A 20,759-nucleotide genomic window follows, 5' to 3' on the forward strand; every position below is an offset into this window, starting at 1 on the left:
CCCTAGGCGAGCAGCGACCTTGGCCTCCAGCTCTTGCCAGTTCGCCGGCCAAGCTCCCTCGTTGGGGCTAAGGTAGACTCCCAGATAGAGGAGATGGGTCGTGCTCCAGGCAAAAGGCCTGAGCTCCTCCGGCAGGGAGTCCACCCGCCACTGACCCACCAGGAGGCCGGAACATTTCTCCCAGTTGATCCTGGCGGAGGACGCGGCCGAGTAAATCTCCTGGCACTCACGCATCCTCCGCAGGTCAGCGGGATCCTCTACCGCGAGAAGCACGTCATCGGCGTAAGCCGAGAGGACGACCTCCACGCCCGGCCCTTGCAGAGCCAGTCCCGTCAACCTCGTCCGCAAGAGGCGCAGGAAAGGCTCCACGCAAACGGCGTATAACTGGCCGGACATGGGGCATCCCTGGCGCACCCCTCTCCTAAAGCGAAGGGGCGCCGTCAAGGACCCGTTAACCTTAATCAGACACTCCGCGGCGGCGTACAAAAGTCGGATCCGGGCGACGAAATGCGTCCCGAACCCGAAAGCGCGCAGAGTTCCGAGCAGATAGTCGTGATCCACTCTGTCGAACGCCTTCTCTTGGTCGAGGGATAGGAAGGCGACCGACAGACCAGCCTCCTGGGAACGATGGATGTTATCGTGGATTGTCCGGCCCGGGACCGTGTATGACTGGTCGGGGTGGATCATGTGGTCCAGCACGGCGCCAAGGCGAGCAGACATCGCCCTGGCGAAGATTTTGTAGTCCGTGCTGAGGAGGGAGACCGGGCGCCAGTTCTTAAGGAGGCGGAGATCGCCCTTCTTAGCCAGCAGGACGATGACTGCCCTGCGCCAAGAGAGGGGCATCTCCCCGGTCGCCAGACTTTCCCCCAGGACCCGCGCGTAGTCGCTCCCCAGGACGTCCCAGAATGCCCTGTGGAACTCCACGGTCAGCCCGTCCAGCCCCGGGGATTTTCCCCGAGAGAGCCGGGCGAGGGCACCGGTCAGCTCCGCCAGGCTTAGCGGAGCTTCCAGATTTTCGGCGCCCTCCGGGCTGACCTTCGGCAGGTCCTCCCACAAAACTCTACGCGCTTCCTCGCTGGACGGATCCGGAGAGAACAGAGCCCCGTAATATTCACGGGCCCTGTTGTTGACGCCCTCCGGATCCGAGACGAGAGAGCCGTCGTCGGCCAGCAGCGTCAAGAGCTGCTTACGGACACTCTGCCTTTTTTCCAGCGAGTAGAAGAAGGGGGAGCCGCGGTCCAGATCCCGCAGGAACCGGATCCGCGACCTCACGTACGCGCCTCGGGACCCGACGAGCTGCAGGTCCTTCAGCGCGGCCTTCTTCGCTTCGTACACCGTCCGCAGGGCCGGGTCCTGGACGACTTGACCGAGACGGGACTCTAGGTCGACCCCCTCGCGTACTCTTGACAGAAGACGCGGACGTGAGCCTTGCCCATGTCCCACCATAGCCTCTAGGAGGGGAAGCCCCCCTGCTTCCTTCTCCAGTCGGCCCAGAATCGACGGAACGAGTCCTGGAACCGCACGTCCTCCAGCAGCCGGTTGTTAAAGTGCCAGTACGCGGACCCCGTCCTCGCGCGGAGCGAAGCGAGCTCCGCCCACACCAGGTGGTGGTCCGAACACGGCACCGGCCGCATGGAGGCCGCCGGGACGCAGGAAATGTACGCCCGAGACACGTAAAGGCGGTCGACTCTGGACCATCCTACTCCAGGCCTCACCCAAGTAAAGGCGCTGGAGTCGGGATGGAGATTTCGCCAGACGTCCACCAAGTCGAAGGACCCGACCAGGTCCCTCAACTTCTCCATCGCCGTCATGCTCTGCGGGGCACCAGAGCGGTCCCTCGCCTCGAGGGTGCAGTTAAAATCCCCCCCGAGGACAATGCAGTCGCCGACGTCGACGGAGCCAAGAAGAGCGGACATTTCTTCGAAGAAGCGCGTTTGCTGCGGGCCTGGCTGAGGGGCGTACACGTTCACGAGATGGAGCGGCACGTCCCCCAGGCAAACCGTGACGTGCAGCAAGCGGCCTGGCACGGGCTCCTCGACCCCCAAGATCTCCGGCTGAAAATGCGGGGCCAACAAGATGGCCACCCCACAAGAAGTGGCGGTGAGGTGGCTCATGCGGACCTCTCCTTGCCATTCCAGGAGCCACGTGGCTTCATCTCCCGGAACGGTGTGGCTTTCTTGCAGGAAGCACATCACATATTTCCCCTCCCGCAGGAGCGAAAAATTGTCAAATCTACGGCGTGGCTCTCTGCCGCCGTTGATGTTGAGGCTGGCTCTGGTTATCTTCATGACAAAAGCATAGTGCAACCTCTACCTAACCTATTGTGGGGGGGGGAGTGGAGTCTTTTGTTGACCTCCACTCCCTCAGCAGCCCAGCGAGGAACCTTTTGAGCCGGCGCAGCTCAAGGCCTTGCGCCTTTGATAAGGGCCCGCCCGCGGCCATGGTTTTAGCGGCGGTGCGGACGGACGCGACGAGCAGCCCCGGCTCGGACCATCTTTCCAGGGCCAGATGGGCTCAGTTGCGGCGACCCTGGCTCTGGACCAAAAAGTCCCGGAGTTCCTTTGCAGGAATGAGGGGGGACTCAGCGGCGGGCACGAGGAGATCCACCGCCTCACTGGCGATGGACTCGAGATCTTCTCCCTCGTCCCCCACCGAGTCCCCGTCCCCCTCCGGGAGGTCACCGCCAGCAGCCGGCCCGTCGACCGCACGAGGTACGGCAAACGGCCCGGCCACTCCATCCGACCCTGTCTCTGCCCCGATCCCACCCCCAGGATCGTCGGCAGAGGAGTCCCCACTGGGCTCTTTTAAAAGTGGTGCTGGGTCAGGAAGCGACAGCGGAAGGGGTTCCTCCTCCGCCCCAGGAGCCGGGGAACATGGAGAGTCCTGGTCAAAGAAATGTTCCAGGTCCTCCAAGTACACCAGCTCCAAAGTAGGGGGCGAGGGTTGTTGTTCTTCCCCCTCCCCGCTGCCACCCCCCGGCCCAGCGTGTACAGAATCATTAAAATTGCTAATACTTTCTGCCGGGTCGAGCGACTCCCGGGGGAAGTTGGGTAATAGCTGGGCGGGCTCAGGTTCGGCCTTTTCGGCCCCGCCCGCCTCAGTCCCCGGGACGCCCGGCCCAGCGGCAACGCATTCCTCCGCAGGCTCCACGGCCCCCATGACAGGCAGATCTTCCACGCCATCCGGAGGCGGAGGCTGGGCAGCCTCGACTGCCTCACCCTCCCCGGGGACAGACTCCTCTCGCCTACAGCGCAGTTTGGGGGCGCTGGTGGGGGACGCGGGACACGCGGCGGGCACCGACTCCTCCGCGGAGGGATGTTGTTCTCCCTCCGCCTCATCGGAGCGGCGCCTCCTTTTGTTCCTCGGGGGGCGCGGAGGCAGGGAGACCCCCATGTCTGCCGAGGCCTCCCGCTCCACTCCCCCCTTTTTCTCATCTTGCCCGCGCCCGAGCCCCTCTGCGGTATTGGTCAAGGGCTCGGGCTCAGGGCACCCCGCGCTCGCCGGTGACTGGGTTGGGCTGAGCGCGGTGATCAGACTGTCTGGCGCACTGAGGGGACCCGCCTCTAGATGTTTCACCTTGTTCCGCGCCTTCCTTCCGATCGGACGCTCTCCCTCCCCCCCGCTGGAGGCCGTGAAAACAAAGGCCCCCGACGATGCCCGCGCACCTACGGCTCCCGGCACGCGGACGCAACTAGGGGGAGGGGTGGCGGCGGCGCCAGCCTTGGCCGCCTTCGGTGGTTTGTCGGCCCTGGAGGCGGGGCAGTTCTTACGAACATGCCCCACCTCCCTGCAGGCATGGCACCGCACGCCGTCCGACGTCCAGAAGACGCGGTAGGCAGTCCCCTCGTGCACCACATTAAATGATCCCTCCGTCGTCTCCTCCCGCGCCAGCCGGACAAAGAGCTGGCGGCGGAAGGAGAACACGTGGCGCAGGCTGTTCTCCCTGAGGCCGAGCGGTATGGGGTTAATCCCCGACCTTACCTCCCCCAGTTGGTGTAGGTGAGGGAGGAGGAGCTCAGCGGGAACAAAGGGCGGGACGTTTGAAACGATGACACTCTGCGCGGTGGCCTCGAGAGGGTCCACCGGCAGGAATGTCCCGCCCACCGTGAGCCCCTTTTCAAGGGCCAGGGACACCGCCCGCTCCGACCCCAGGAAGAACACGGCCTTCCCAGACATCTTGGAGGCTGCGACAATGGCCGAGGGGCCGACTACCCCAGCCATCGCCCGCACGCACTCCTCGATGGTCATTGTGGGGAGAGTGTAGCTCTTGACCCCGTGTTTTTTTGTTATCAGTCTGAAAGGTGGCAGGGCAGCGGGTGGCGCAGGAGGCGCCGTGGATGTGGACGCTGCCTGCGCGCACGTCTTAGCTGGCCCTGCCACCGGCGTGGATGGGGTCGCCATCACGGGGTCCCTTTAAGGGCTGCACCCACCCCAAAGTCACAGGCCTTAATGGTCTTTAATTGGCCTCGTTTGTGTTTTGAGCAGAGGGAGCTCTTAATGGGGCACACCTCACCACTAGTTGGCAATTGGGGAGGGGCCTTGCTCCCTCTACTCAGTTGTCTTAATTGTTTTACAATTAGGAGGAAAGGGGCTCTCAGAGAGAGAGGGAAGAGGCAGAGAGAGAAAGAGTGGGGCCGGGTGGGAAAGAGGGAAGCTGTGAGGGCAGGTCTCCCCTCACAGCGATGGGTGGGTGTTTCTTGGTGTGCACTCCCCAGATGGCAAAAAACACAGTCTTTGTTGATGGTCTTCGGGTGGGGGGAGAAAATGTCTTCACCTGGGGTAGCTGGAGCCACCCAGGCACACACTCCCAACGATGTGTAATAGGGTGATTAAAGATTCTTCAGCCAGGTCGCTCCAGCTATCCCAGGCTAGGCAATGGGGGAGGGGTGCTTCAGTGGTGTGTGGGGCCTAGCTGTAAGCAAGACCCCCACACACACACCCCCCCCGCGATGTTCCGGCCCTTGAAAGGTCTTCTTTCCTCCCCCCACCGATACAACAAAGTCTTTCAGGGAATGCACCAAAACACACCCACCTGTCAAAGATTGTAGAAATGGCTCTCCCTCCTTCCACACTGGATGGTGTTTTCTCAGGTTGTTCTTTTCCCCCTCTCTCCAACTCTCTGTAGCAGTAATAAATGATACATTTTCTGCTCTCCTCCTCTCCCTCTGGACGTTGAATTGTAGTAAGCCCCCTCCTCTTCTTCCTGGGCTGGTCTTAGGGCTCACTCTTGGCCTTCCAGGCAGGAGCAAAGCAGGGAGTTCCTTTTCTCACCACAGCACAGCTCCAACTGAATAGGCCACGCCTCCAAAGCTCCACCATTGGTCCACAGAACTCTTTTTGTGAGAAAATTAAAATATTAAATCGTTAAATCATGTCCCCCCTGATCTGGGGGGGCGCACCAAACATTTCCAAAGCCCTTTTTTTGTGTTTTTTTTGGGGGGGTTTTTGTGTTTTTGTTTTTTTTAAAGTTTTTTTTTGGGCACTAACATCATTTTTTTCCTCCAAGTGCCCCCTATAAAAGCGGAGGGGGACACTAAAAAAAACACCGGCAATTAAAACAAATTAAACTTTAAAATATAAAATCAAATTAAAATTTGGTTGCCGGGCGTGATGATGCACTCCAGTCCCTCCGGTGCCCACCTCTCGCGGAAGGCCGCGAGCGTACCGGTGGACACCGCGTGCTCCATCTCCAAGGACACCCTGGACCGGATGTAAGAGCGGAAGAGAGGCAGGCAGTCAGGTTGAACGACCGCCCGCTGCCTGGACCGGCTGATGGCACCCTTGGCCGTGCCCAGGAGCAGTCCTACGAGGAGGCCCTCGGACCTACCCGCTCCCCTCCGCACAGGGTGCCCAAAGATCAGGAGAGTGGGACTGAAGTGCAGCCAGAATTTCAGGAGCAGCCCCTTTAAATAATAAAACAGGGCCATTGGTCCACAGATCCCCTGAAAGTTGCAGGCCAGGTAGATAAGGTGGTTAAGAAGGCATGTGGAATACTTGCCTTTATTAGTCGAGGCATGGAATACAAGAGCAAGGAGGTTATGCTTGAAATGTATAAAACACTGGTCAGGCTGCAGCTGGAATACTGTGTGCAGTTCTGGTCACCACATTACAGGAAAGATGTGATTGCACTGGAACGGTGCAGAGGAGATGTACAAGAATATTACAATAATTTTGGCTATGAGGAAAGATAGTCGATGCTGGGTCTGTTTTCTTTGAGACAGAGGAGGCCGAGGGGAGACCTGATTGAGGCGTATCAGGTTATGAGGGCCTGTATAGAATGGATAGGAAGCCCTGTTTTCTTTGGCGGAGGGGTCAACAATCAGGGGACATAGATTTAAAGTAATTTAGATGAGATATGAGGGCAAATTTCTTCACCCAGAGAGAGATAGGGGTCTGTAACTCCCTGTGTGAAAGTGTGGTAGAGGCAGCAAGCCTCGTCACATTTAAAAAAATACTTCGATGTGCAATTGAAGTGCTGAAATCTACAGGGCTACGGACCAAGAGCTGGAAAGTGGGATTCGGCTGGATAGCTCTTTGTCGGCCGGCACGGATACAATGCGCCGAAATGGCCTCTTGCTGTGCTGTAAATTTCTATGATTCTATGAAATGCTCCCAGAGCAGGTACAGCACGGGTTAGGTACAGAGTAACGCTCTCTCTACACTGTCCCATCAAACACTCCCAGGGCAGGTACAGCACGGGTTAGATACAGAGTAAAGCTCTCTCTACACTGTCCCATCAAACACTCCCAGGGCAGGTACAGCACGGGTTAGATACAGAGTAAAGCTCCCTCTACACTGTCCCATCAAACACTCCCAGGGCAGGTACAGGGGGTTAGATACAGAGTAAAGCTCCCTCTACACTGTCCCATCAAACACTCCCAGGGCAGGTACAGGGGGTTAGATACAGAGTAAAGCTCCCTCTACACTGTCCCATCAAACACTCCCAGGGCAGGTACAGCACGGGTTAGATACAGAGTAAAGCTCCCTCTACACTGACCCATCAAACACTCCCAAGGTATGTGCGACACTGATGCTGAGTGAACCGAGGAATGGATGAGGGTTTCAGCAGAGGCTGAGCTGAGGCAGGGGTGGAGACGGGCGATGTTACGGAGGTGGAAATAGGCGGTCTTGGTTATGCTGGGGATATGTGGTCAGGGCATTCTGGGTAAGATCGTCCGTCAGTTTCATAGAATGAAACAACACAGAAGGAGGCCGTTCGGCCCATCATACCCATGCTGACTCTATGGTAGAGCTATCCAGTTAATTCCACTCCCCTGCTCTTTCCCCATAACTCTGCAAATATTGTCCCTTTCGTATTTATCCAATTCACGTTTGAAAGTTACTATTGAATCTGCTTCCACCGCCCTATCAGGCAGTGCGTTCCAGATTGCAACAACTCGCTGTTTTCTGCCCTTTACCCAACTTCCTCTCCACACTGCCCCACTCCCTTTAACACCGTGAGCTTTAATTTGATCAACAAGCCTCCTGTCCGGTACCTGATCAAACACCTTTTAACAATCCATCCTCACAACATCCCCTGCATTTCCTTTCTCACTGCACTGTGTTACTTCCTGAAATAATCCCTGCTGTGTGTCCTGAATGAATCCATTTCACTACCAAACGTTGCAATGTTTGCTCCAGCCCACAGGGTTCCATCTGTTTAAAGCCACAACACAAAGCTCCAGTTTCCTCCTGGAGTTTAGAGAAATCAGCTTCAACAATGGGGTAGAGTTTCAGCCAATGAGGGAGATCCGGGCTCAGCCCCGCCCACTGGGTCTCACAAGTCCCGCCCCTCACACTCTGATTGGGTGGAGGACCATCCGACTACGAGCTCCAGCCCCGCCTCGCTCTTCCGAACCCCTGGGGGGGGGTCTTCACACACACAGCGAGTGTGGGCCCAGGCCCGAGAGACAACACTCCGCATTATCCGCTCCCCACAACTACCCACCAGTTTCAGACACAAACTCCGGGACAACCCGGAAGTGCTGGGAAATCCCCAGCGAGTCAGGGAGCGTCTGTAAATGGAGGAGAAATGGGGACCGGTCAGGGAGCGTCTGTAAATGGAGGAGAAATGGGGACCGGTCAGGGAGCGTCTGTAAATGGAGGAGAATTGGTGACTGGTCAGGGAGTGTCTAGAAATGGGGACTGTCAGGGAGTGTCTGTAAATGGAGAAATGGGGACTGGTCAGGGAGTGTCTGTAAATGGAGGAGAAATGGGGACAGGTCAGGGAGCATCTGTAAATGGAGGAGAAATGGTGACTGGTCAGGGAGTGTCTGTAAATGGAGAAATGGTGACTGGTCAGGGAGTGTCTGTAAATGGAGGAGAAATGGGGACAGGTCAGGGAGTGTCTGTAAATGGAGGAGAAATGGTGACTGGTCAGGGAGTGTCTGTAAATGGGGGAGAAATGGGGACCGGTCAGGGAGTGTCTGTAAATGGAGAAATGGGGACTGGTCAGGGAGTGTCTGTAAATGGAGAAATGGTGACTGGTCAGGGAGTGTCTGTAAATGGAGGAGAAATGGGGACCGGTCAGGGAGTGTCTGTAAATGGAGGAGAAATGGGGACTGGTCAGGGAGTGTCTGTAAATGGAGGAGAAATGGGGACAGGTCAGGGAGTGTCTGTATATGGAGGAGAAATGGGGACCGGTCAGGGAGCGTCTGTAAATGGAGGAGAAATGGTGACTGGTCAGGGAGTGTCTGGAAATGGGGGAGAAATGGGGACCGGTCAGGGAGTGTCTATAAATGGGGGAGAAATGGGGACTGGTCAGAGAGTGTCTGTAAATGGGGGAGAAATGGGGACCGGTCAGGGAGTGTCTGTAAATGGAGGAGAAATGGGGACTGGTCAGGGAGTGTCTGTAAATGGGGACTGGTCAGGGAGTGTCTGTAAATGGGGACTGGTCAGGGAGTGTCTGTAAATGGGGACCGGTCAGAGAGTGTCTGTAAATGGGGACCGGTCAGGGAGTGTCTGTAAATGGGGGAGAAATGGGGACCGGTCAGGGAGTGTCTGTAAATGGAGGAGAAATGGGGACTGGTCAGGGAGTGTCTGTAAATGGGGACTGGTCAGGGAGTGTCTGTAAATGGGGACTGGTCAGGGAGTGTCTGTAAATGGGGACCGGTCAGAGAGTGTCTGTAAATGGGGACCGGTCAGGGAGTGTCTGTAAATGGGGGAGAAATGGGGACCGGTCAGGGAGTGTCTGTAAATGGAGGAGAAATAGGGACTGGTCAGGGAGTGTCTGTAAATGGGGACTGGCCAGGGAGTGTCTGTAAATGGGGGAGAAATGGTGACTGGTCAGGGAGTGTCTGTAAATGGGGATTGGTCAGAGAGTGTCTGCAAATGGAGGAGAAATGGGGACCGGTCAGGGAGTGTCTGTAAATGGAGGAGAAATGGGGACTGGTCAGGGAGTGTCTGTAAATGGGGGAGAAATGGGGACTGGTCAGGGAGTGTCTGTAAATGGGGGAGAAATAGGGACTGGTCAGGGAGTGTCTGTAAATGGAGGAGAAATGGGGACTGGTCAGGGAGTGTCTGTAAATGGAGGAGAAATAGGGACTGGTCAGGGAGTGTCTGTAAATGGAGAAATGGGGACTGGTCAGGGAGTGTCTGTAAATGGAGGAGAAATGGGGACCGGTCAGGGAGTGTCTGTAAATGGGGACTGGTCAGAGAGTGTCGGTAAATGGAGGAGAAATGGGGACCGGTCAGGGAGTGTCTGTAAATGGGGGAGAAATGGGGATTGGTCAGGGAGTGTCTGTAAATGGGGGAGAAATGGGGACTGGTCAGGGAGTGTCTGTAAATGGAGGAGAAATGGGGACTGGTCAGGGAGTGTCTGTAAATGGAGGAGAAATGGGGACTGGTCAGGGAGTGTCTGTAAATAGAGGAGAAATTGGGACCGGTCAGGGAGTGTCTGTAAATGGGGGAGAAATGGGGACTGGTCAGGGAGTGTCTGTAAATGGAGGAGAAATAGGGACTGGTCAGGGAGTGTCTGTAAATGGGGGAGAAATGGGGACTGGTCAGGGAGTGTCTGTAAATGGAGGAGAAATAGGGACTGGTCAGGGAGTGTCTGTAAATGGAGGAGAAATGGGGACTGGTCAGGGAGTGTCTGTAAATGGAGGAGAAATGGGGACTGGTCAGGGAGTGTCTAAATGGAGGAGAAATGGGGACTGGTCAGGGAGTGTCTGTAAATGGAGGAGAAATGGGGACTGGTCAGGGAGTGTCTGTAAATGGAGAAATGGGGACTGGTCAGGCAGCGTCTGTAAATGGGGGAGAAATGGGGACCGGTCAGGGAGTGTCTGTAAATGGAGGAGAAATGGGGACCGGTCAGGGAGTGTCTGTAAATGGGGGAGAAATGGGGACTGGTCAGGGAGTGTCTGGAAATGGAGAAATAGGGACAGGTCAGGGAGTGTCTGTAAATGGAGGAGAAATGGGGACTGGTCAGGGAGTGTCTGTAAATGGAGAAATAGGGACAGGTCAGGGAGTGTCTGTCAATGGAGGAGAAATGGGGACTGGTCAGGCAGCGTCTGTAAATGGAGGAGAAATGGGGACCGGTCAGGGAGTGTCTGTAAATGGAGGAGAAATGGGGACTGGTCAGGGAGTGTCTGTAAATGGGGACTGGTCAGGGAGTGTCTGTAAATGGAGAAGAAATGGTGACTGGTCAGGGAGTGTCTATAAATGGAGGAGAAATGGGGACCGGTCAGGGAGTGTCTGTAAATGGAGGAGAAATAGGGACTGGTCAGGGAGTGTCTGTAAATGGAGGAGAAATGGGGACCGGTCAGGGAGTGTCTGTAAATGGAGGAGAAATGGGGACCGGTCAGGGAGTGTCTGTAAATGGAGGAGAAATGGGGACTGGTCAGGGAGTGTCTGTAAATGGAGGAGAAATGGGGACTGGTCAGGGAGTGTCTGTAAATGGAGGAGAAATGGGGACTGGTCAGGGAGTGTCTATAAATGGAGGAGAAATGGGGACTGGTCAGGGAGTGTCTGTAAATGGAGAAATGGGGACTGGTCAGGGAGTGTCTGTAAATGGGGGAGAAATAGGGACCGGTCAGGGAGTGTCTGTAAATGGAGGAGAAATAGGGACTGGTCAGGGAGTGTCTGTAAATGGAGGAGAAATGGGGACAGGTCAGGGAGTGTCTGTAAATGGAGGAGAAATGGGGACTGGTCAGGGAGTGTCTGTAAATGGAGAAATGGGGACTGGTCAGGGAGTGTCTGTAAATTAAGGCAAAATTACTATTTTTAGTTAACAAATGAATCACTGATTTTAATTAAACGCTTCCCGTGTCCCAGCTCCTGTAATAATAACTTATTTATATAGCGCCTTTGACATAGCAAACGTTAATACTGGCTGTAAAGGGATCGACTTCTCAGGAGACTCTACCGGGCTGGTTGCTCATCAGTCAGTGATCTCCAATCGCATTAATGTGCTTCTGCTGTGTGTGTTTAATAAAGTGCCAGGAGCACTTCACAAACAGTGGGGAACCAGTGAGTGTAGAACTGAACCCAGCCAGAGTCAGCACCTTCAGGGGAGGGGAACCAGTGAGTGTAGAACTGAACCCAGCCAGGGTCAGCACCTTCAGGGGAGGAGAGGGAGGGGAACCAGTGAATGTGGAACTGAACCCAGCCAGAGTCAGCACCTTCAGGGGAGGAGAGGGAGGGGAACCAGTGAGTGTAGAACTGAACCCAGCCAGAGTCAGCACCTTTAGGGGAGGGGAACCAGTGAGTGTAGAACTGAACCCAGCCAGAGTCAGCACCTTTAGGGGAGGGGAACCAGTGAGTGTAGAACTGAACCCAGCCAGAGTCAGCACCTTCAGGGGAGGAGAGGGAGGGGAACCAGTGAGTGTAGAACTGAACCCAGCCAGAGTCAGCACCTTTAGGGGAGGGGAACCAGTGAATGTAGAACTGAACCCAGCCAGAGTCAGCACCTTCAGGGGAGGAGAGGGAGGAGAACCAGTGAGTGTAGAACTGAACCCAGCCAGAGTCAGCACCTTCAGGGGAGGGGAACCAGTGAGTGTAGAACTGAACCCAGCCAGAGTCAGCACCTTCAGGGGAGGGAGAGACGTCGAACGAAAGGGAAAACATTGGAGATATCGGGTTTGGACTTCTGTACAGGCAGGAAGGAGAGTGTGTGGGACGGGGATTTACAGTTTTGTGGGAACAAGACAGGAAAGAATGTTCCATAAAACTAGAATTGTCTCTTCTGAATTTATATCCTATTCTTAGCGATGACTTTTGTAAACTCCTTTTACAGGGTATTAGAAGAGGAGAATTTACAGACAGAAAACTCAAACCAAACATATAATCAAGATCTGACTGAGTCACTCGCTCAGGACCTGACTATCATCAGTCTTTGAATGTGGAAGGAGAAATGTTTGTCTGTTCTGTCCGTGGGAAAAGATTTCAAACATCAGTGTGACTGGAAAAGCACCGAGACACACACACCCGAGTGAGTGTTCCAGTGCACTGCCTGTGGAAAGAGCTTTAACCAGTTACACAGCCTGAAAAAACATCGCACCATTCACAGCGGGGAGAAACCGAACACGTGTTGTGTGTGTGGACGAGGCTTCAACTGATCGTCCAACATGGAGAGTCACAAGGACACTGCACCATGGAGAAACCGTGGGAATGTGGGGACTGTGGGAAAGGATTCCGTTCCCCATCCCAGCTGGAAATTCATCGATGCAGTCACACTGGGGAAAGGCCGTTCACCTGATCCGTGTGTGGGAAGGGATTCATTCATTTATCACATCTTCTGAGACACCAGCAGGTTCACACTGATGGGACACCTTTTAAATAATCCAACGGTGTGAACTGCTTTAAAAGCTCTGCAGATCTGATTCAACACCAGCGAGTTCACACTGACGAGAAACAGTTCAGTCGCTCTCGCTGTGGGAAGAGGTTCAGTCATTCACCCTCATTGCACACCAGCGCACTCACACTGGGGCGAGGCCATTTACCTGCTCCATGTGTGGGAAGGGATTCGCTTGCTCATCCATGCTGCTGACACACCAACGAGTTCACGCTGGAGAGTCCGTTCACCTGCTCTGTGTGGAAATTGATTTGCTTGCTCATTCATACTGCAGAATAAGGTCTCAGACATTTAGGACTGAGATGAGGAGACATTTCCTCACTCAGAGGATGGAGAATTTTTGGAAAACTCCTGCTCCAGAGAGCTGTAGGTGCTCAGTCATTGAGTAGACAGAATGCAATCTTTTTTTGGAAACTAAGGGAATTAAGGGATATGGAGATAGTGCAGGTAGATGGAGTTGAGGTAGAAGATCAGCCATGATCTTGTTGAATGGCAGAGCAGGCCCAAAGGGGCAAAATGGCCTACTCCGGCTCCTATCTGTTATGTTCTTATGTACCGGTGGACACGGCCTGCTCCCTCTCCAGGGCCACCCGGACACAGACAAGACCGCAGGAAGAGAGGCAGGCAGCCACAGCGACTCCCCGGGCCCCGTCCATCCTGGACCTACAAATTGCTGTTCTGGCCAGGCCCAAGAGCAGGTCCAGAAGATCCTGTGACTTACCCACACCACCCCCCTCCCCCACCCCCACCCCCACACGGGAGGCAAAAGATTAGGAATATGGGGCTAAATTGTAATGAAAAATTGAGGAGCACCCATTCAGGTAACTATACAGGGACTGCAACCTCCCACATTGATTATAGACATGGGCCATGGACTCCGCTAGGCTGCAAAAAACAAAACTGGCCCTGGAGTCTGGACGGACGTTAAGAACGGCTCTCTTGCTGCTGAAACTCTCATCCACGCCCTTGTTACCTCCAGACATGACTACTCCAACTCACTCCTGGCTGGCCTCCCACATTCTACATTATGTAAACTTGAGGTCATCGATACTCAGCAGCCCGTGTCCTAACTCGCACCAAGTCACGATCACCCATCACCCCTGTCCTCAACTCCAACAAATGATTTCTGTTTTGCAGCCATCTTTCCATCCATTCTGCTGCCTGGCCCTTCACTCCACACGGCCTGACCTTGGTCATCTTGTAGATCTTGTGGGTAGCAAGCTGGTTACAAAACAGGAAACAGAGAGTAGGGGTTAAGAGTAGCTACTCAGACTGGCAATAGGTGGGAGGTGATGTTACACAGTGATCAGTGCTCGGACCACTGTTCTGGCAATAGGTGGGAGATGGTGTTCCCCAGGGATCGGTGCTGGGACCACTGTTCTGGCAATAGGTGGGAGATGGTGTTCCCCAGGGATCGGTGCTGGGACCACTGTTCTGGCAATAGGTGGGAGGTGGTGTTCCACAGGGATCGGTGCTGGGACCACTGTTCTGGCAATAGGTGGGAGATGGTGTTCCCCAGGGATCGGTGCTGGGACCACTGTTCTGGCAATAGGTGGGAGGTGGTGTTCCCCAGGGATCGGTGCTGGGACCACTGTTCTGGCAATAGGTGGGAGGTGGTGTTCCACAGGGATCGGTGCTGGGACCACTGTTCTGGCAATAGGTGGGAGATGGTGTTCCCCAGGGATCGGTGCTGGGACCATTGTTGTTCATCATTTACATAAAGGATTTGGACTCGGGAATCAGAAGTACAATTTCCACATTTTTAGATGACACAAATTGGGAGATAGAGTTAATACTGAGGAAGACTGTGACAAAATGCAAGACATTAATAAGTTGCAGAATGCGTGTGTAATTGGGAAATGAATTTCAGTATAGATCAGTGAGAGGTGGTGCGTCTTGGTAGGAAGAATAAGGAGGCCACATTTTATTTGTAAAATAAGGGTCTAAATAGGGCAGAGGAGCAAAGGGATCGAGGGGTACAGATACACAAATCATTAAAAGTAGCGACGTGCGTTAATACGGCCATTTAAAAAAGCAAACAAAGCTCTGGGGATAATTTCTAAAGGAGCCTTCTGTTCCATGCCCAGGAGCTCTGAACCATGGAAGAGTGGGACACATTTCTTACACACCTCAAGATTAACCCACACGGTGACTTTGCTGTCCGTGCAGAGAGGAGAGAGACCAAAGTGCTGTTTGGCCCGCTCAGTGTGGCCCTGAAGGATTGTGTCCAGGCTGAAGTTCTGTTCCCACCGTACGATACCCCTCAGATTGTCCTCTCTGAGCTCCAGCTGGGTGATGCTAAACACTCCGGTGGGAAAGACAAAAATCCACAGCAATATGTTGAAAGCAAAGCTGATTTATTTCCCATTCATCCAGAATATTAAACTCCAGCCCAGTTACAGGAGTTATCAGCAGAAACAAACCCCAAATGTCAGAATGAACATGGTTCAGTCCTGGATGTGATTAACAGCAGCAATACCAGCAGAATCCATGCCCTACAGTCACTTGTGAACTCGCTGGTGTGTCAGCAGGTTGCATGACTGAGTGAATCCCTTCCCACACTCAGAGCAGGTGAACGGCCTCTCCCCAGTGTGAATGCGCTGGTGTATAGTAAGTCCAGATGATCGCGTGAACCCAGTCCCGCAGCGAGAGCACCTGAACGGTCTCTCCCCAGTGTGAATACGTTGATGGCACATCAGTTGCCCGGGACTTTTATAGCACTTCCTGCAGTCCGGGCATTTAAAAGGTCTTTCGTCAGTGTGAACTCGCTGGTGTGTCAGCAGGCTGGATGACTGAGTGAATCCCTTCCCACACTCGGAGCAGATAAACGGCCTCTCCCCAGTGTGAACTCGCTGGTGATTCAGCAGGTTGGATGACGAAGTGAATCCCTTCCCACACTCGGAGCAGGTGAACGGCCTCTCCCCAGTGTGAACTCGCTGGTGTATCAGAAGGTGGGATGACTGAATGAATCCCTTCCCACACTCTGAACAGGTAAACGGCCTCTCCCCAGTGTGACTGCGCTTGTGTCTCGATAGGCCAGAGATTCGGCTGAAGCCTTGTCCACACACAGAACACGTGTACACTTTCTCCCCACTGTCAACGGTGCTTTTTGCTTCCATATTGAGGGGCTGATGATATACCGGTCCCAATGAATCGAGTGACACCGTCAGATCTTGATGCGGCATGCAATTTGAGTTTCCCGTCTGCAAATCCTCCCCTTCTAATACCCTGTCAAATTAATTTATAACAGGAAAAAGAGAGTGTGAGAGAGAACCCACAAAGAGGCTGGTTAGTAATAGACAAGACAAATTTGTGAAACATGACTCTGCCTGACTGAATTCTGCTTTTCCAAATGTCCTGCTACTGCTTCTTTAATAAGAGGCAGGTTAGTAATTTGAACTGAATGAATCTGCTGAATTGTGGGACTGGCATTACAACAAAGTGACCATGACAGCAACCGGATTGTCGTAAAAACCCAACTGGTTCACTAATGTCTGACTCTGGCTGGGTTCAGTTCTACACTCACTGGTTCCCCTCCCTCTCCTCCCCTGAAGGTGCTGACTCTGGCTGGGTTCAGTTCTACACTCACTGGTTCCCCTCCCTCTCCTCCCCTGAAGGTGCTGACTCTGGCTGGGTTCAGTTCAACACTCATCCGTTTCTCTCCAATACGTGACCCATGTGCCAATGTCCATGTGTGAACCTCAACAGTGAGTGTCGACAAGCTATTCTCACCTGAGGCCTCACACGTGCATTTTCCAGCAGGGTCACTGGAACTTTCTCTCAATGGCTCAGTAGCTGCAGGCACCGACCAGTGTGACTGAGTCATCGGAACAGGAGGGGCCCAGGTTTAATCCCCTCTGCATATCCTCCCCTTCTAAACCCCTGTAAAAGCGGTTTACAAAAGTCATCACTGTAAGTAGTGTGGAAGTACAGGCCATAAGGTCACCGGACTGGGCAGCCAAAGCAGAGCCAATTTCCCCCAACACAAAGACCAAGTATGCACTGTCAATTTCAGCAGGAAAGAAGCTAATTACCTTAGACTTACTGACCTGATCACTCAGACTTACTGGCACCAACTCGACGAGTTAGGACAGGAATATTGCATGAAAAGGAGGGAATAAAGATAGACAGGTTCGGACAGTCCAAAGTAAGGATCTAGGAGTAACACTCGGCAGAAGTAGGCACCAGGGAAGAAGCCCTTGATGGTACAGTGTTAGGATGGACTGATCATCCAGGGACCTACTGGATAACTATAAAGTATAAGTGGTGAGTCTTGTTCTCCAAAGCTGTAAATACCCATCCCACACACTGTCCCCTCCTCCCTGTGCAGAAATCCAAACCCATCGCACCATCTCCAACTATTTTTTCTTGCTTCCCTGAAGGTGCTGACTGTGTCTGGGTTCAGTTCTACACTCACTGGTTCCCCTCCCTCTCCTCCCCTGAAGGTGCTGACTCTGGCTGGGTTCAGTTCTACACTCACTGGTTCCCCTCCCTCTCCTCCCCTGAAGGTGCTGACTCTGTCTGGGTTCAGTTCCACACTCACTGGTTCCCCTCCCTCTCCTGAAGGTGCTGACTCTGGCTGGGTTCAGTTCCACACTCACTGGTTCCCCTCCCTCTCCTCCCCTGAAGGTGCTGACTCTGTCTGGGTGCCTGTGCTCTCGTCACCTCTTTATACACTCTAACCCTCCCTCTCTATCTGTAATATCTCCCTGTTTTGGTGATGGGCTCTCCCTGACCACTCTCCATTTCACCTTCTGAGACAGATGCTCCCAGACTGTCACCATTTCAGGGAACCATACAGCACAGAAGACCAATCGGCCCATCGAGCCTGTCCGACTCACTGAAAGAGCCGCTCCCTGCACCTACCCCAAAACACTGGAACATTTCCCCTTTGAAACATTCATCGTTTTGAAAGTTATTATTGATGAACTTTTCAAAGTGTGGAGCCCAGAATGGGGCCCAAGCCTCAATATGTGAGGTGTAACTAGTGACTGATAAAGGTTGACCATAATCAGCTTGTTGTTGTACTCTATACTGCTATTAATCCTGGAACAGATTGATCAGCTGACCCCGCCCCTCACAGGTTTGTGGTCACCTTTAAATTGGACCATTTGCTTCAGAAAGTCTCCCATTTTTCTTGCTTCCAGAATACATTGAGTGTGGGTGTCCCTGGGAGCCTGAGGCCCTGTCCCCGCGGGCGGCCCAAAGCCGGGCCCAGCCTCTGGCCTGTTACTGGGCCCTGGGCCCTACACCAGGGGTTTATGAAGCTCACCAGCCCCACTCGCGGCTCCAATTCCTGCCCCGCGCCGACAACCCACCGTCTCGTGTCCCACATCATCCGGGCCCCACCGACTGTCGCCGCCGCCGCTCCGGGCTCAGCCCCGCCCCTCGCACACTCCGATTGGTTGGAGGACCGCCCGCCCGCTCGGTCCTCCAGCCCCGCCCCCGCTCTTCCTATTGGCCCGTAGCCGCCGTCAATCACCCGGGCAGTCTGAGCTGAGCATGCGCGGTGGGCCGGCTGTGTCTGAGGCAGCGGCTGAGAGATGGGCGGAGGGAGCGGGTTAATAAACCCCGGGGGGACGCGGGCTTCACACACACCGAGTGCGGGCCCAGGCCCCGCCCGCCCGAGACACCACACTCCGCATTACCCGCTTCACACACACCCGCTGTGGGCCTCAGGCCCCGAACAACAACCTGCGGCTCCGGCCTTTCCCCGAGCGGGGCCCCCGGGGGGCAGCTGCGGGGCTTTCTCCCGGTGACAGGCCCCCGGCAACGGCCGCTCTGTCCCGGGGTGGGCGCTGGGTGCGGGGGGGAGGCGCTCCCGGGCCTCCTGTGGGGCTCTGTGTGTTGCAGCAGTTTGAGCGGCAGTGGGGATGGAGGAGAAGCTGCTGGGTCCCCCCCAGTACTTCTGGGCCCAGTGGGACCAACAATTGCCCATGTGGGGCTGTCCGGGGAGGTGGGCCCTGGGCCCAGTGGGACCAACAATTGTCCATGTGGGGCTGTCCGGGGAGGTGGGCCCTGGGCCCAGTGGGACCAACAATTGCCCATGTGGGGCTGTCCGGGGAGGTGGGCCCTGGGCCCAGTGGGACCAACAATTGCCCATGTGGGGCTGTCCGGGGAGGTGGGCCCTGGGCCCAGTGGGACCAACAATTGCCCATGTGGGGCTGTCCGGGGAGGTGGGCTCTGGGGGAGATTAGATTGTTAAACAGACTCTGTGCACAATATAAAAGAGTTTTAGGATTCAGTATTTCTGCAGAGGCTTTACGTCCCTCTTACATACACAGATTTGTTTTAATTCATTCTTTGGATGCAATATATTGCCAATCCCTAATTTCCCATTGAACTGCTGCACTTGCTCCCAGTTAGGTCGGGAGTACCTGGAATGGCGATATATATCTGATTCAGGATGGTGTGTGACTTAGAGGGGAACTTGGAGATGTTAGAATCATGGAATGGTTACAGCGCGGAGGAGACCATTCGGCCCGTCGAGCCCGTGCTGACTCCCTGCAAGAGCACCTCAGCCAGTCCCACTCATCTGTCCTGTCCCCGTAGCCCTGCAAATAGTTTTCTTTTCGGTACTTATCCAACTCCCTTTTGAAAGCCATTGTTGAGTCTGCCTCTACCACCCTTTCAGGCCGTTCATTCCAGACCATTCACTGTGTAAAAATGTTTTTTCTTATGTCACCTTTGGTTATTTTGCCAATCACCTTGAATCTATGTCCTCCGGTTCTCGACCTTCCGCCAATGGTGGTCACTTTTTTAAAGTGCGGCCCCATAAATGACCAGATTCACGAAGCTCAGTTTCACAACCTGCCTTTAGTTTTTTCTTTCTCATGCTCCCTTTTTCCTGTTTTATGTTCATTTCACAGGGCATTAGAAGGGGAGGATTTGCAGCCACGAAGCTCAAACCAAACATCGCATCGAGATCTGACAGTCACTCGTGTCATCATGACCTAACTATCACTCACCTTTAAACATGGAATCAAAAAGCAGCGTTGACAGCGGGGAGAAACCGTGCACGTGTTTGTTGTGTGGATGTAGCTTCAGTCGATCCTCTGGCCTGGCGAAACACAAATGCAGTCACACCGGGGAGAATCTGTGTAAATGTGGGGTCTGTGGGAAGCGATTCAATTCCCGGTCTGAGCTGGAAAATCATCGGCGAGTTCACACTGGGAGAGACCTTTTAAATGCTCGGACTGGGGGAAGTGTTATAAAAGTTCCAGGGAACTGAGCTGTCATCAATGTGTTCACACTGACGAGAGTCCGTTCAGGTGCTCTCACTTCGGGACTGGATTCAGGTGATCATCTGGACTCACTGTACACCAGCGCACTGACCCTGGGGAGAGGCCGCTCACCTGCTCAGACTGTGGTCATCCCACCTGCTGACACACCAGCGAGTTGACAAGTGACTGCAGGGGTTGGATTCTGCTATTATTGCTGCTGTGAATCACTTTCAGGACTGAACCATGTACATTCTGATAGTTGGGCTTTGTTTCTACTGATGTTAATAACTCCTGTAACTGGGCTGGAGTTTAATCATAGAATCCTTACAGCACACTAGGAGGCCATTTGGCCCATCAAGCCCGTACCTGTGCAGGAGCACTTCAGCCCGTCCCACTCCCTCGCCCTGCACATATATTTCTTTCAGGTACTTATCCAATTCCCTTTTGAAAGACACGATTGAATCTGCGTCCAGCACCCTTTCAGGCCAGATCCGAACCAATTGCTGCATTAAAAGGTTTTTCCTCCTGTCGCCTTTGGTTCCTCTGCCCAATCATCTTAAATCTGTGTCCTCTGGTTCTCGATTCTTCGGCCAATGGGAACAGTTTCTCTCTCTCCACTCTGTCCAGACCCCTCATGGTTTTGAACACCTCCATCAAATCTCCTCTCAACCTTCTCTGCTCCAAGGAGAACAACCCCAGCTTCACCAGTCTAGCCACGTAACTGAAGTCACTCTTCCCTGGAACCA

General features: G+C 54.2%; 2 protein-coding genes and 1 pseudogene across 2 annotated transcripts in view; 1 reads left to right on the top strand and 2 right to left on the bottom strand.

Moving 5' to 3' along the window:
• Nucleotides 1–18,172, bottom strand: part of LOC139243026 (zinc finger protein 229-like) — a 484,823-nt gene extending 466,651 nt beyond the window's left edge. Inside the window, exon 1 of the mRNA XM_070870618.1 lies at nt 18,063–18,172. The gene's annotated coding sequence lies outside the window, so the exon portion shown is untranslated. The remainder of the gene's footprint in view (nt 1–18,062) is intronic.
• The window catches only part of LOC139243030 (zinc finger protein 420-like), a 124,025-nt pseudogene that overhangs the window by 20,904 nt on the left and 82,362 nt on the right, over nt 1–20,759 (bottom strand).
• The window catches only part of LOC139243025 (zinc finger protein 271-like), a 216,749-nt gene that overhangs the window by 5,765 nt on the left and 190,225 nt on the right, over nt 1–20,759 (top strand). The window lies entirely within an intron of this gene.

The sequence above is a fragment of the Pristiophorus japonicus genome, unplaced genomic scaffold (assembly GCF_044704955.1).
Source record: "Pristiophorus japonicus isolate sPriJap1 unplaced genomic scaffold, sPriJap1.hap1 HAP1_SCAFFOLD_158, whole genome shotgun sequence".
NCBI lineage: Eukaryota > Metazoa > Chordata > Chondrichthyes > Pristiophoridae > Pristiophorus > Pristiophorus japonicus.